Source organism: Myotis lucifugus, unplaced genomic scaffold (genome assembly GCF_000147115.1).
Source record: "Myotis lucifugus unplaced genomic scaffold, Myoluc2.0 scaffold_351, whole genome shotgun sequence".
Lineage (NCBI taxonomy): Eukaryota > Metazoa > Chordata > Mammalia > Chiroptera > Vespertilionidae > Myotis > Myotis lucifugus.
Window position 1 is genome coordinate 613,171 of NW_005871399.1, and position 14,815 is coordinate 627,985.

Consider the following 14,815-nt stretch of genomic DNA (forward strand, 5'->3'; position numbering starts at 1 on the left):
ATCCCACGCCCACCAGAGGAGCTAAGAGACACGCAGGAGCTTTCCTTTGTAAAAAAACTCGGGCAACCAATGTCTACAGAACACCCAGGTTTTACAAAGGAATTCTGAAATACAGGCATTCTATTTTCAATAATATATCATATAAAACAAGAGGCCTCCCCAGAATAATGGGGTAAACTATAATATCCGTCCATGCCAACAATCCCTTTCTTAGGAGTTTGTATCCCACTTTCCCAAGGAAGTACTGTTTTTTTTCATTAGCTTCTAAAAAGTTCACCGTCCCTGGCTGGGTAGCTCAGTCGGTTAGAGCGTTGTCCTGATACAACAAGGTTGCAGGTTGGATCCCGGGTCAGGGCACATACGAAGATTAACCAATGGATGCATCCATAAGTGGAATAACAAATGGATGATTCTCTCTCTTTCTCTCTCAAATCAACAAATAAAAGTTTTTTAAAAGTTCTCTAATATCACAATTACAGAGCCATGCTCATGGATACACAGTCTGATGTCAGTCAGAAGCGCACTCGGACCCGCTGCTGTGAGGTGCGGGCTGAGCTTCTGCAGAAGAGCACCGGAGCTCAGAGAACATCTCACACAGTCAGTTACCAGAAGCAGAGAGCACAGTGCATCTTCTTTTCTAAGAATCTGCCATAAGCAGGTAGGGGTTCATTTTGGAGAAAACCAAGTTCAAAGCATGAGATATGAACGCAGATTGTGTTTCTAAGATGTGGCTCAAGGCACTCCGCTGTTCATGACCCACATTAGCTCAACTTCTGTTTCCCCCAGAAATGTCCCGCTGATGAAGCGATGAAGAAAGTGCTGCTCTCCTACCCTTCCAGCAGCGGGGGTGGGCGAGGGAGCTGGGAGGAAGGGCGTGATCAAGACCACCTCCACTTGCCTTGCCATTGGGAGCTGATTTCCCCCACTCACAGCACCTCCCCACCTTGCTCCTCTACATTTGCTCTCATTGCTCATCTTTTTCATCCAGATAACAGTATTGAACAACCAAAACCAACGCGTGTTATTACAAAGTCTTGATTGTTCACATGTAAAAAGGAGTTTGTGTGCTGGGCGCTGGTAGAGAGCCACAGCCCTCGTCTGGGCTGCGAGACGTGCTTTTCCCACAATGCAAGGCTGGTCTTCCCAGGAGGGAGTTATTGTGGAGGCGGGTGAGCTGCCTCGGGGCTACTTCATGGTCCTGTCCTGTCCCTGTCCCCTCACTCCCGGGCATCTTCTGCCAGCACCTGGCCCCTCTCTAGTCCTGGCCTCCTGCAGTCCTGGTGGTGACCATTTGTGTGACCATGGCAGGCCCCTCCTGTCCTCTGGCACTGATGCCCGGGGGTGCCTGTGATGGTTTTAGGTCACTGCTGGTCTGTCCTGTGTCATGGGGCCTTCGATCCCACATCTGCCTAGGTCACTGTGTCCAGCGTGCCCACACACACCAGGGCTTCCGAGCCACCTGACCATTGCGTGCAACTGATGGGATTATTGCAGGCTGCCTCTAGCCATGCACTCTCTTTAGAGATGGTTTAAAAACCCACATCCCTTAGAAAAGAAGCAGTCTCTGAAAAGAACATTAGAGAGAAGACGACACGTTTGACGACAGGTGTCTGCCTCGCTGTGGTAGAGTCCGGTGTGCCTGCCTGCTCCCCTCGCACGCAGGCTCAGGCGCCTTCCTGGGAGAAGAGTCCTGGTGTGGAGCCTCCTCTGCAGGCTGCTGACTCCAGAGCACGCATTTCTGCACCTGCCCCCTATTCCTGTCGCCTGTGCCTTTGCCCTCGGTGGCCAGACACTCCCGTCTCCTGGTGGGTCTGGAGAACAGGCTGGTCTGGTTTCATGGGCATCTCTGGACGTGACCATGGGGCTGCTCTTCCTAGGAGGTCAGTCAACTGTTCTCATGGCCCTAAGCAACCCGTTCCCCAGTTTCTGTTCCCTGAGGATGTGCCAGGCAGATGAGCCTGTCTCACAGAGGGCACCTCAGAAATGTTCTCTGGCGAGAACACCAGACAAGGATTTTGTCAGCTGATTTTGTCAGCTGACGTTCCACGAACAGCGCCTGTGGAAATCACTGTTAGTCCTTTCTCCATTAGAAAATGAAAGAACAGCCGTTCGTGGTGCCAGGCTGTGTACAGGATATTTTTCTTGCCATGACCATAATGAATGAGTGTCAGGCTAGACGGTTGGGAGACGAGAGAAATAGAGGGCACAGTCCTGCCCCTGAGGGGCCTCAATGCTGGGAGGCAACGTGAGAACACACGTGATAACGAAAACTGAATACAAAACACACACAATGTAAACACACAACACGAAGCTAGAGCTAATTCAAGCACACAAACGTGCTCTAGCATCGCCCTTAAAAAAAAAAAAAAAAGCACAAACACAAGAACAAAACACACCAAAAACAAAACAAAGCCTTCCTTAATCCTCTCCTGGCAGCTGCTGCCCTATTTCTCTGTTCTCCTTCCAAAGCCAAATCTCTAAGAGTGATCTGCCTTTTCCATGGCTTTGCCTCCCACCGTCTTCTCACCTCCTCCAACTGGGCTCCCGCCCTCTGCTCCACTCCGGTGCTGCGCTGGCCAAGATCAGCAGTGACCACGCTGTCACCTCCATGGGTCAACTTCTCAGCCCTGTGACCAAGAGCTGAATTTCTTTCACAGAGTCCACCATTCCCTCCCACACCCATCCTGCCTCTCGGTGGGTGGCTTGTCCATATTCTTTGCTGACTTGTCCTCTATCTGACTGCTACAAGATGGCAAAGTCCTAGGGCACCTTCTTTTCTCTTTTCAACCTTGCTCCAGAGATTGTCATGGGATAAATGGTGTGTCCCCCAAAAGACGTGTTGAAATCCCTTAGAACAGTGGTTCTCAACCTTCCTAATGCCGCGACCCTTTAATATAGTTCCTCAGGTTGTGGTGACCCCCAACCATAAAATTATTTTCGTTGCTACTTCATAACTGTAAATATCTGATATGCAGGATGTATTTTCATTGTTACAAATTGAACATAATTAAAGCATAGTGATTAATCACAAAAACAATATGTAATTATATATGTGTTTTCCGATGGTCTTAGGCGACCCCTGTGAAAGGATCGTTCGACCCCCAAAGGGGTCGCGACCCACAGGTTGAGAACCGCTGCCTTAGAACATGACCTTATTTGGGAATGGGGTTACTGAACATGTAATTAGTAAGAGGATGTCATACTGGAGTAGGCTGGGCCCCTAGTCCAATATAACTGGTGTCCTCATAAGGCGCAGAGGGAAGACAGCCATGGGAGGGCGGACGCAGGGACAGGAGTCATGCTGTCACAAGTCAAGGGATATCTGGAGCCACCAGAGCTTGAAAAGGCAAGGAAGGGTCCTCCCCTACAGGCCCCAGAGGGGAGATGTCCCAGCCACCACCTTGATTCTGAACTCCAGAAAATAACTATCTGTTGCTCTAAGTCATGCATTTTGTGGAACAATTTCCATGGCCCTAGGAAACAGGTATAGTAATCGTACCCACACCCACAGGTTTAAATTCCATTTGTGTGTGTGTGTGTGTGTGTGGTTTTTATTTAATTTTTAAAAATATATTTTTATTGATTTCAGAGAGGAAGGAAGAGGGAGAGAGAAATAGACACATCAGTGATGAGAGAGAATAATTGATCAGCTGCCTCCTGCACGTCCCCAATGGGGGATAGAGCCTGCAACCCGGCCCTGTGCCCTTGACTGGAACTGAACCTGGGACCCTTCAGTCTGCAGACCGATGCTCTATCCACTGAGCCAAACCAGCTAGGGCATAAATTCCATTTGTATTTCCAAAGTCTGTCTCCAACCTGAACCTTTCTCAGCTCCAGATTTATGTTCTGATGGCCTGACATCTCCACGGGAACGTCTCACAATCAGCTCAGACTTCGTGTGCTTAAGGGAGAATCTCCCCCTGCTGCCCCTCAACATATCCCTGCCTCTGCCCTCCTGTTTCACTAAATGCAGTCACCACCCTCACCACGCCCGCTACTCATGGGGATGGTCTCTGATTCCCCCCCGCGCCCTCCCCACTCAACCCATCAGAAAGCCCAGCTCCGAAGTACATCTTGAACTGGCCCGTGGCCCCCCACCTCTGCTGCCACCACTCTGGCCCTGGCCACCCCGTCTCACCTGGAGCTTCGTACCTGGTGTTTCCTCCCTCCAGTCCACTCTCTACTCGCTGCCAGAGTGAACACGTCACATCTTCCTTGGCTTTAAGCCCTTCAAAGGGTCCCTACCCAGAAGGAAATCTAATCCCTCCAAAGGCCCACAGGGACCCTGCCCAGCTCTCTGCTGTCATTTCGATTCGCTCTCCTCGTTCAAAGAGCTGCAGTCCAGTCTGTTTCCCTTCATTCTCCAGAATACCTAAGCCACTGCTGACCCAGAGCCTTCACGCAACGGTGCTGCTTCTGCCTCCAATGCTCTCTTGCTGGCTCTCAGGCGGCTGCCTCCTTCCTTCTCATCCTTTAAACCTCAGCTTAATTGTCACCGCCACAGACAGGCCTCCCTCGACACCAGTCGGTTTCCATCCACACCGCCATAAATGTCACTTTCAGCGCTTTCCCAATAACCTGCTTTCCCTCTCTTCCCCTGCTAAGTCCACGAGGGCAGCAATGCCTGGCATTTAGTAGCCACTCAATCAATAAGGGCTCGCCAATGGAATAAACCCTTATTCAATGTAAGAGAGTGCTAAGATATGGGTTTCAGATGGAAAGTTCCGAGGCGGCACAAACCGAGGAGAGTAGATGGGGTGAAGGGTCATGAAGGAGTGGGAGCCTGGGCACGAGGGGGCAGGTTCAGCCTGAGGCGGAGCGGCCTCCATGCTGGCGGGGACCCCGGAGAGTGGACCCAGAGGTGGGCATGAGCGTGCAGGACACTCACCTGGGGCAGGGCGCCTGCAGCAGGGCGAGCGCTGAGGTCAGAGCACGCCTACCTGTGGGCGGCTCCCCAAAGAATTACAGCAAAAAGCCAAAGAGAGCAGCCGGGGGTGGGGGGGTGGGGGGTGGGGGAGTGGGGGGGGGTAGAGGGTAGAGGGTGGGACGTGGCGCCAGGATAATGGAGGGTCGGGACTGTGGGCTAAAGGTCTCCGAGAGCTAGTCCTCTGGAGCCTCTCTTCTTGGCTCTCCACTCGGCTCCCACGGCTACCAGTTTGACCGGGCCCCTTCAATCCGGGCCTCTCTGGTAACCCCTCCTGGTTTCTTGCCTTTGGTTTCAACCTTTTCCAATCTACCCTGAAACTCTCCCTCAGCCACAAGGAGTGTCCTTTTCTCCGCACTGATCATGTTTCTGATATAGCGTGTCCCCCTCCCTCCTTTCTAACACTAACACGCTGCTCGCCTTCTCTGTGCTGGGGCACAGGGCGATGAAGATACAACATGAATAACCAGATCGGTCCAGTAAGTACTAATTGAGCACCTACTGTTCTAAATACATGTCCGCATATCTGACCCTGCGAGACCCTTTGAAGGGCAGGGTGTGGGCCTCACTAGCCTTCCATCCTTCCTTTGGCCACAGCAGGTGCTCTGTAAGTGTCTGCTCAACACCCAGGCCAGGAGCCCGTAGGGAAGGAAGGCACTTCTCCATCTGGCCCCCAGCGATCCCTGGGGGACTGAAGACCATTCTGCTGTGACCTGTCAGATACCAGGTCCCCTGCTCTGCTGGTCCATAGGCTCTGAGCTCCCAGCGGTTCAAGGTCAAGTCCACAATCTGCCTCTTGTTCAGCGCATGTGAAGCACATGCTATTGTATGGTCGCTAAGGCATATTTACTCTGCAATGACGAAGCACCATACTTACCAGTGGTTATTCTGAAGCCAGAATTGGTTCAAGCTCTACTCACTCACTCATGTATTCGAATACACCACCTCCGTTTCCTAAGCATCTACTATGGCTGGCACTGTGTTGGGTGAAGACTGAAAACCAAACCAGACCCTAAGGCGTGTCCAGGAGTTCACCATCTAGTTGGAGGCAACAGTGTGCCAACAGCGAACATACAAGATGCCAAGTGTGTGCCCAGCACATGAAGGAGGGACTAACGGGGGTCGGAGAGACAAAGCAGGGAGGGCTTCCTAGGAGAAGTTCTGAGTTGAGTCTTGGGGAGCGGACATGTGGGGGTGGCCTGCAGGCACAGGGCAAGATGAGTGCATGCCCTCCCCTGCCCCCCCCCCCACATCACTGCTGACCTCCAGCGCCTAGCACAGTGCCTGGGGCACATTCATTTTGTAGAAAAAAATGAATCTTTCTGTTTCAACCCTGAAGCTGGCCCCATCTCCTTGGCAACACCTCCTATGACAAGAGGCAGACTCCTTGGCCTTTCTGTTTCAAAGTTCGCCTGGTTTAAGAAAAAACAGTCACATTCTGGTTTCTTCCATGGGGCTGTTTCTGTTCCTAGTTCGGTTCCGCAGCAGGTAGGACTGCTGGCCTGAGAAACAGCCTGCCCCTTGAAGCTCAGAGTCGCCCAGGTTCTGCTAATGACTCATCCTTCATTCGCCACCCCACAGACTCATCTTACAGTTTCCTCATTGCTGTTTCGGGACATAAAAAATGCTTTAAACTTGCATGAAGTATCAGACAAAAGTTGCAGCTAAGAGAGAGAGGGACTGACAATAAACATTTGCCATTTCCAACACATTAATTATTGAAGCTTTGATGTTTCGCTCCACTAGCTCTCCCGATGGTGAGTGTAGCTGACAGGGCATTTCCAGATCACGTCCTGGTCACTGACCCTGTGGGACAGCGACCCCGACAGGAGGGGAGCCCACAAAGTTGAGTGGGAACACACGCTCCGGAGCCCTGGGTCACGGGGAGACTCCAGCGTTCTCACCTTCCAGCTGTCCACCTGCTTCCTGATGCTGGGATGGGGATGAAATTACACAGAGCGCGTAGGAAGCTCCCAGCCCAGGGCCGGGCACGGAGCAGGTTATCAACAAATATTAAATCACTTATCTACGATATCTCTAAGTCCATGTCACAATTACGTAAAGAGCATCAGTTAAAAAAAAATCCTCACCCGAGGATTTTTATTTATTTTCGGTTAATCCTTACTTGAGGACATTTTCCCATTGATTCTTAGAGAGAGTGGGAGGGAAAGGAGGGGGAGAGAGATAGAGAAACATCGATGTGAGAGAGACACATGGATTGGTTGCCTCCTGCACGCATCCCAACTGGGGCCAGGGATCAAACCTGCAACCCAAGTACTGGCTCTTGACCAGGAATTGAATCAAGGCCCTCAGTGAGAGGGCTGACAATCTAACCACTGGGCTACACTGGCCATGGCCTGAGGATTTTTCCCCCATTGATTTTTTTTCCCCAAAACATATTTTCACTGATGTTTCACAGAGAGGAGGGGAGAGGGACAGAGAGCTAGAAACATCGATGAGAGAGAAACATTGATCAGCCGCCTCCTGCACGCCCCCCACTGGGACGTGCCCGCAACCTAGGCACATTCCCTTGACCGGAATCGAACCCGGGACCCCTGAGTCTGCAGGCCGACGCTCCATCCGCCGAGCCAAACCGGTCAGGGCTCCCCCATTGATTTTTAGAGAGAGTGGAAGGGAGGGGGTGGGAAGAGCAAGAGAGAAAGTAATAGACAGAGATTGGCTGCTTCCCGCATGCATCCCAACCAGGGCTGGGGATCACACCTGCAACTGAGGTATGTGTGCTTGGCCAGGAATAGAACCTGTGACTCTTTGGTGCGCAGTCTGACACCCTAATCACTGAGCCACACCGGCCGGGCAAGAGCATCATTTTTAAAGTCCATTTTCCGCTATACATGTTGAAACATTAGGACAACTCTGTTTAAATATATTAAAGCATACACATTAAACACTTTCTGTTTCAATTATTTATATAAGAAGGTATGAAGATTAATAACCAACAACCAAGCACCCAGTACCTACCACCCAGCTTTCGAAAGGAAGCCGCCTGCCCACAGCCCCCCACGCCCTCCTGGCCCAGGCAAGCGCGGCCCTGACTCAACATTCCCTTTCATTCTCCTGCTCCCCCACGCTCCCCGTAGAAGACCAGAGTCACTGTCGCGATCACCGCACACTAGGCTAATACTAGTAAAACGAGGGCAAGGCTCCCAGCCACTCCCAGCGTGGGCCGTCAATCCGCAACACCAATCGGAGAGCACAGGAAGGCCTGCATTTCTGGAAAAATGTTACCCAATTTCTCCGACTTTTTATTTCACCATCTATGAGATGTGATTATTAATCTTGCTTTTTTTCTTGTCTCTACAGCCGTTTATGAAGATACATTACGGTGGGTAGAATTATAAAGCGGTTTGAACTCCTCGGAAGCAAGACACTCTATTAGCCCGTGGGATTTTATAATCACCGGTATTATAAGGTGCGCTCGCATTGAACTGCAGTGGGAAAGGCCGTTCTCACAAATATATGTAGATTGAAAGGAACCTCGGTATGGCTGGGGCAGAAGCAATTGAAATGTAAATTGCGTTTCAGATGGCTTGTTAAATCTTATGTTTGGTTCCGCTGGGGGGAAAAAAACATAGCAGATTTGGGAATGCTGACAGGAGCGCCGAGCCCCTCTCTGAGCTGGTGACCTGGAGTGAGAGGCAAGGGGTTGCGTCACAGCAACACGGGGCCTGGGAAACAGCAGAAACCTGAGGACGCGGAGGAGGCCGTTTCAGAGAAAATGGACCCACAGCCAGAAGGATCCGGACAGAAGACAGCCTGGAGGGAGCGTGCCGGAGGGCACCGAGGCAGCCAATGGCGAGAGAACACACCCTGTGACCGCCGGCCGGCTGCCAGGAAAATGGGGAGCAGCGTCCCTAAAAGGTGGATTCATACCATGTCTGTGGACCCAGGAAGGAAGGTCCAAGAGGAGATGTAAATATTGACTGAGGCTTGGACAATCCAAGGCCAGCCTGAGATTAGATAAAAGAGATAAAAGAGAAATAGCTCAGTCTTTGCCTGGGGTGCCGGGTAGATGAGGACAAAGGGACCCTGGGCTGGAGTTATTGGAATGAGATACAGAGTGAGGTTGACCCGGAGCCCACTTACTGTTAGCTGCCCTGAGCCGAGGGGACAAGGAGACTGTCCTTGTGTGGCCTAACCAAACACCGTGGACCCTAAGATCTCTAGTCACACTCCCCAGAAGAGTGTTTTGCCCCATAATAAGTGGAAGATGGCCTGTGGTGGAGCGAGGGCTGTGGCAGAGGAGCCAGGCTCTAGTGTCAAAGAAGAGCCAGGAAAGACACCCAACTCGGGCCGCGGGTAGTTCCAGCTTGACGTCACACACGCAGCAAAATCGCCGGGATGTTCCAGAAGCTCTACCTCAGGGCCATGGCGGGTGACCGTAAAGCTGTGCGGGCGAGGTCATTCGAGACCCTCCCCGGTAATTCTGTTGTAACTGAGTGTCTATCACCAATAGAAATCCTCAAAATGTCAGAACGAATCTCTGCATCCACCTGGAAGGTTGGGTATCTGTAATCACAGTTTGGCCTAGATGTTGGCATCATTCTCAAGCCACCCTTGGGCCTTGTCCCAGAGGAAGTCGGCTTCCTCCACCCGTCGGACCATCTGCGGAGTGGCAGGTGCTTTTTGATTTATGTCGGCAATGAACATCTTGGCTCCGAACAAGACTTTCCTGGTATGCATATAGATAGGTTTAGATTTTTAAATATATTTAATTGTATGTAGCCACTCCATGCTGATTCCTGGTTCCCAGCACTGCTTCAACTCTGCAAAGTGCAGTGTCAAAATCTAACTTCCTTACTTATGCCCTAGCTGGTTTGGCTCAGTGGATAGAGCGTCGGCCTGCGAACTCAAGGGTCCCAAGTTCGATTCCGGTCAAGGGCATGTTCCTTGGTTGCGGGCACATACCCAGTGGGGAGTGTGCAGAAGGCAGCTGATCGATGTTTCTCTCTCATTGATGTTTCTGACTCTCTATCCCTCTCCCTTTCTCTCTGTAAAAAATCAATAAAATATATTTAAAAAATCTAACTTCCTTATTTATATAAGAAAACAAGGTTGGATCTAGAACTTACCTGCCTAGAGTGTCCAAAGGCTTCTAATGATGTTGGTGTAAACTGGAAACCAGTTCTCAGCTGTCCAGAGCATATTCTGATGCTAGTCAATAAATTCCTAGTAAATGTTAAAGAGAAATGTCCTGGGAAGAACCAGCCTGGACTCCACATTGGGCCATTTCAAAGATGCTCACCCTGTCCTGTAATCCCCTCCTCTGGATGTGTGCTACGCTTACTTTGCCTGTCCCTAGCCCCGTGGCTCTGTATCTCCCAGTCTGGTCCCTGGTGTCTTTACCATGAAGCCCAGGTTGCAGGACAAAGCCTGGTCTTGCTTCCCAACACCCCACAGGACTGCAGTAGTACCAGGTTTTATGCTCGTCGTTTTTGCCAAAGTACATGCTCAATAAATGACAGTGAAAGCCCTGTCAGCCACGGAAACGGAATCACGGTTTTCTGCACGTATCTACATACAGGGAGAGGGAGAGAGAGATGGAAACATCAATGATGAGAGAGAATCATTGATTGGCTGCCTCCTGCACGCCCCCTATTGGGGATTGAGCCTACAAGCCAGACATGTGCCCTTGGCTGGAAATGAACTGGGGATCCTTCAGTTCACAGGCCGACACTCTATCCACTGAGCCAAACCAGCTAGAGCCAGCGATTCTTTTTACACTTACCCTGCTCCCAGTTCTTTTAAAAAGATTTTTAATCTTTATTATTATTTTTAAAAAATATAATTTACTGATTTTTCTACAGAGAGGAAGGGAGAGGGATAGAGAGTTAGAAACATCGATGAGAGAGAAGCATCAATCAGCTGCCTCCTGCACACCCCCTATGGGAATGTGCCCACAACTAAGGTACATGCCCTTGACTGGAATCGAACCTGGGACCCTTCAGTCCTCAGGCTGACGCTCTATCCACTGAGCCAAACCGGTTAGGGCTAATCTTTATTTTTTATTGTGAAAGCACACACACAAATAAGTGCACAAAGCAAAAACACATTAGAGTCGAATCACATCAGAAAACAATGACCAGAAGGTGAAGAAACAGAATAGGGTGGGCATCGCAAAGCCCCGCCCGTGTCCCCGCCCTACCCCATCCCTCTCCCTCCAGCATGCGGTGTGACCTGGGCCTGCACCTGTGTGTGTGCGCACATTGGTGATGGGGACCCCAAGCTCCAGCTGGGCCCGGCCACTCTGCCCGTTGGAGGCCCCTGAGCACACGGGCTCGATGGAACCTCCAGCTGAAATGGGCTCCGCACCAAGGCCTGGAGCTGGAACACGACCCACTGGCTGGCGGGGCGGGAGACAAAGCCTCACACATCCTTTTCAGTTCCTCTGGCTGACTGTTCCCTTCTGCTTTGTTGTTATTCTGTTGACTGCAACTGAGGGTTGGAACTGTGCATCTAGGACTTCCCCGGGAAGCCCGCCGATGCCAGGAGGGCCTGACCGAGTCTCGCTGTCACCTTTCAGCTTCCCGAGCCCGCTCCTCTTCTCTCTGCATCCGGAGGGAGTTTGGTATGTTCAGAGCCGTGATGTGTTACCTACCCATGGAGTGAGCATGAGACGTCAGGCGGGGAAAAGGCTGGTCTCTTTCACGCCAACCAATTAATTCAGCGCTCAGCCTCTATCCCACACAAAAGCATACTAAGAAGGTAACATCACTTACTTATGTGCAACTCGATTGATTTAAATGTAATACTTCCAGTTGGTGAACATTTAGCTTTGACTGGTCTGCAGAGCGAGTACTCAAAAGTGTTTGCGGGGTGAATGAATGAGCCAACACAAGGCTGAAGGGTCCTGCTGCTTCGCTGCCAGGGGTCCCCGCGCCTGCACTGGGCAGGCCCCGGAGCTCCCAGCTCCTAGCAAGTGGGCTGTAACAGGAACAAGGCTCATCCTCTGGCACTTCCTTTCCTCACAGCCTGCCTCCTTGTGTGGCTGAGGGCTCACTCAGGAGGCACCCACTCTCCATGGCTGATGGCCTGGGACGGAAGATGGGGACCTGCTTACGCATTCGGTGTCACCGACTGGAGACATACAATTAAGAGAGCAGAAGCCAGAAACCCCAGCTATGAGAAAGAACCCAGTGAGTAAAGACCCAAACACGTAGGAGGGTGAATTTCCAGCAGCCACCGGGATACTCCTAGGTCCTCAGAGGCCTCCCTCCCTGTGTTGTGCTGCTGATAGGAATTACTGAGAACGGAGAGCTGAAGCCCACAGATACGCTGCCTAAGCAAGTTTTCAAGTCAAGCCCGGAGCCACCCTGGCGATGACGCCGGCCCTGACCCAGCAGGCAGGTGTGGGGGTGAGAGGAGCCAGGTGGGTGAGGCTGGCCTTGCGCTGTGGGAAGTGCCCATAGCCTTCCTTTTCCAGATCAAACCTGAGGACACGTCCTTTGCCCAGTTCTACAGCAGGACTTAGCCACGGCCGTTAGGACCTGCCGTGCTCAGGGCAAGGAGGGAGCTCCCGGGGGGCTGGTGTTTGTTCCAGCACGACTTAGGAACGGAGCGTTTTGCCAAACAAAATGGGCATACATTCCAGCTCTCCGGCCAAGGACAGCTTATTTAGGGAAAACCTTCCAACATTCAACTTTTCCTAAAGGGGCTGGAAAAACAACAACAAAACCCAGGTTTGCTGCCTCGTATTTGGGTCGTGGAGGAAACACTCAGCTGGCTCTTTACAGCTCCCACTAGGGGGCGCCGAAGTGCAGCCTACGGGCTCTGAAAGGCAGCTGAACCTTCCCTCCCATGGGACACAGGTGGACCCCACTGGGGACAGCCGCCCCACTCGGTGAGAAATCCAACACAAACTGTGGAGCAGAGCCCGGGGGGCGGGTTTTCTGTTAGTGGAAGGGACGCCAGCTGTCCTCGGACGAGGATTCCACTGCCCCCTCTTCCCATAATCTGCTTTTCTCATCCTAACAATGAGGCCTCTTCATCATCCAGGAGCCGGGACTCGCACATGCCTTTGGGATGGAGCAGCCTTCAGCAAAAGAGATTAAAAGTTCATTTTGTTCTCTTGTGCACCGAACACTACTCCAGCCAATGAGCTAACCAGCGCGTGGAATCGCGAGCTGTCAGCTGGAACTCAAGAGGTAAAGTAGAAAGAGAGAGAGAGAAAGGAGGGACTTACTTGCTGGGAGCAGAGTGAGGGGCTGAGAGGTCGCGATGAGGCCCCTGGAGGCCCCGGGCGCCCCAGGCAGCCTCTACCAGCTGCCCTGTGGGAAGCGCCTCGCTGGCTGTCGTCCCTTCCAGAACCCTTCCCTGACTCAGGCTCCCTGTTATTCTGTTTCTGCAACTTATCTACGGGCGGTTCAGCTCTTTCACTCATCCTTGCACTGATAGTTATTGTTTTAAAACATGAGGATAACCTGTAATCAGCTTCTCCCGGAGCGGAAGCGTCTCGAGGCGGCGGGCCGTGCGTGGTCCTCTCTGCCCACCGCGCAGCACCGCGGACCCTGCGCCACGCTCCACACCCAGGAGGTGGAGGAGGCGGTGGGCCCCTCTGCCCTCCTACCACCGAGCACTGTGCTCAGCACCCGGACGGGCACGGAACTGACTGTCTGAGGAAGAAGTGGAAACGGATTTCTTCCTGTTGGCTCATTTATTCATGTATGCACATATTTATTTTTAAAGAAAGAGAAGGGGGAAGAGCAAGCAGCCTCTTTCTAGTTCTTCTCTGATAAGAGGGGCTCCCAGGAGACATCTGAATAGCAACTGATAAAGCTCTATTTATTTTATTTTCTCTTTTGTTAAGCCTCACCCGAGGATATTTTTCCCCCCATAGATTTTTAGAGAGAGTAGAAATGGAGGGAGGGAAGGAGAGAGAGAAACATGATGTGAGAGACACATTGACTGGTTGCCTCCTGCACGTGCCCGGGGCCAGGCTGGGGATCCTGCAGGCTGATGTCCTAACCGCTGAGCACACTGGCCAGGGCAAACTCTATTTTTCATGGAAGAAGCTTGACATAGGAAGTTTGTCTCCTTAAAAAATGATGCATGGCTGGAGGGGGTGAAAGGTAAGAAACTGTCTGGAGATGGAGGGAGAAATGAGTGGAGTGTGGAAGAGAGGAGGCAGCTAGGGAGATTTTTAAAAATTCAAGTATAGCCCGGCTGGCATGGCTCAGTGGTGGAGCGTCGAACCTATGGACCAGGAGGTCACAGTTTGATTCCCGGTCAGGGCACACGCCTGGGTTTCGGGCTTGATCCCTAGTAGGGAGCATGCAGGAGGCAGTTGCTCAATGATTCTCTCTCATCATTGATGTTTCTATCTTTCTCTCCCTCTCCCTGCCTCTCCGAAATCAATAAAATATATTTAAAAAATTAAAAAAATTCAAGTATAAAACCCACAAGCAGTGAATTGGATGTTTGAAAGAATGGCAGTGATGATTGGTGCGAAGAGCTCAGTCTCTTTTCTGCCAAAGAACGAAAGTTTTGAAATCTAAGTAGCTGAGCGGCTGCTTGTCAGGCTTGCCTCGCGGAGTGCCAGCTCCGTGTCGAGGTCTCTGTGTGCACAGACCTCGGCTGGCCCCGAGCCCCGGGAGATCAGAGTTCCTCGAGGAGAAAGAAGTGACACGTGCTTCCCAGGGAAGCGCTCAGCGGCCTGTGGCGGCCCACGGGGGCCGCAGTTGCCCCGCCAGCACCCACCAACTCACTGGAGCCGGTGCGGACTGTCCCCAGTTTGCAAGGCTCTGACACACAGCTGTCTAGACCCCTTTCATTCAGCCTCAAAAAGGGGCTGTTTTTCAAGAAACAAAACCACCCTAAGTAACCCAAAGATTTAACTCTGGATGCAGCGTTGCGACTGACCGAAGCAATCCTGCC

The 14,815-nt window shown here is 51.7% G+C and overlaps 1 protein-coding gene across 1 annotated transcript in view; it reads right to left on the reverse strand.

Annotated features, from left to right (window-relative positions):
* The window catches only part of HIPK2 (homeodomain interacting protein kinase 2), a 114,560-nt gene that overhangs the window by 41,985 nt on the left and 57,760 nt on the right, over nt 1–14,815 (reverse strand). The window lies entirely within an intron of this gene.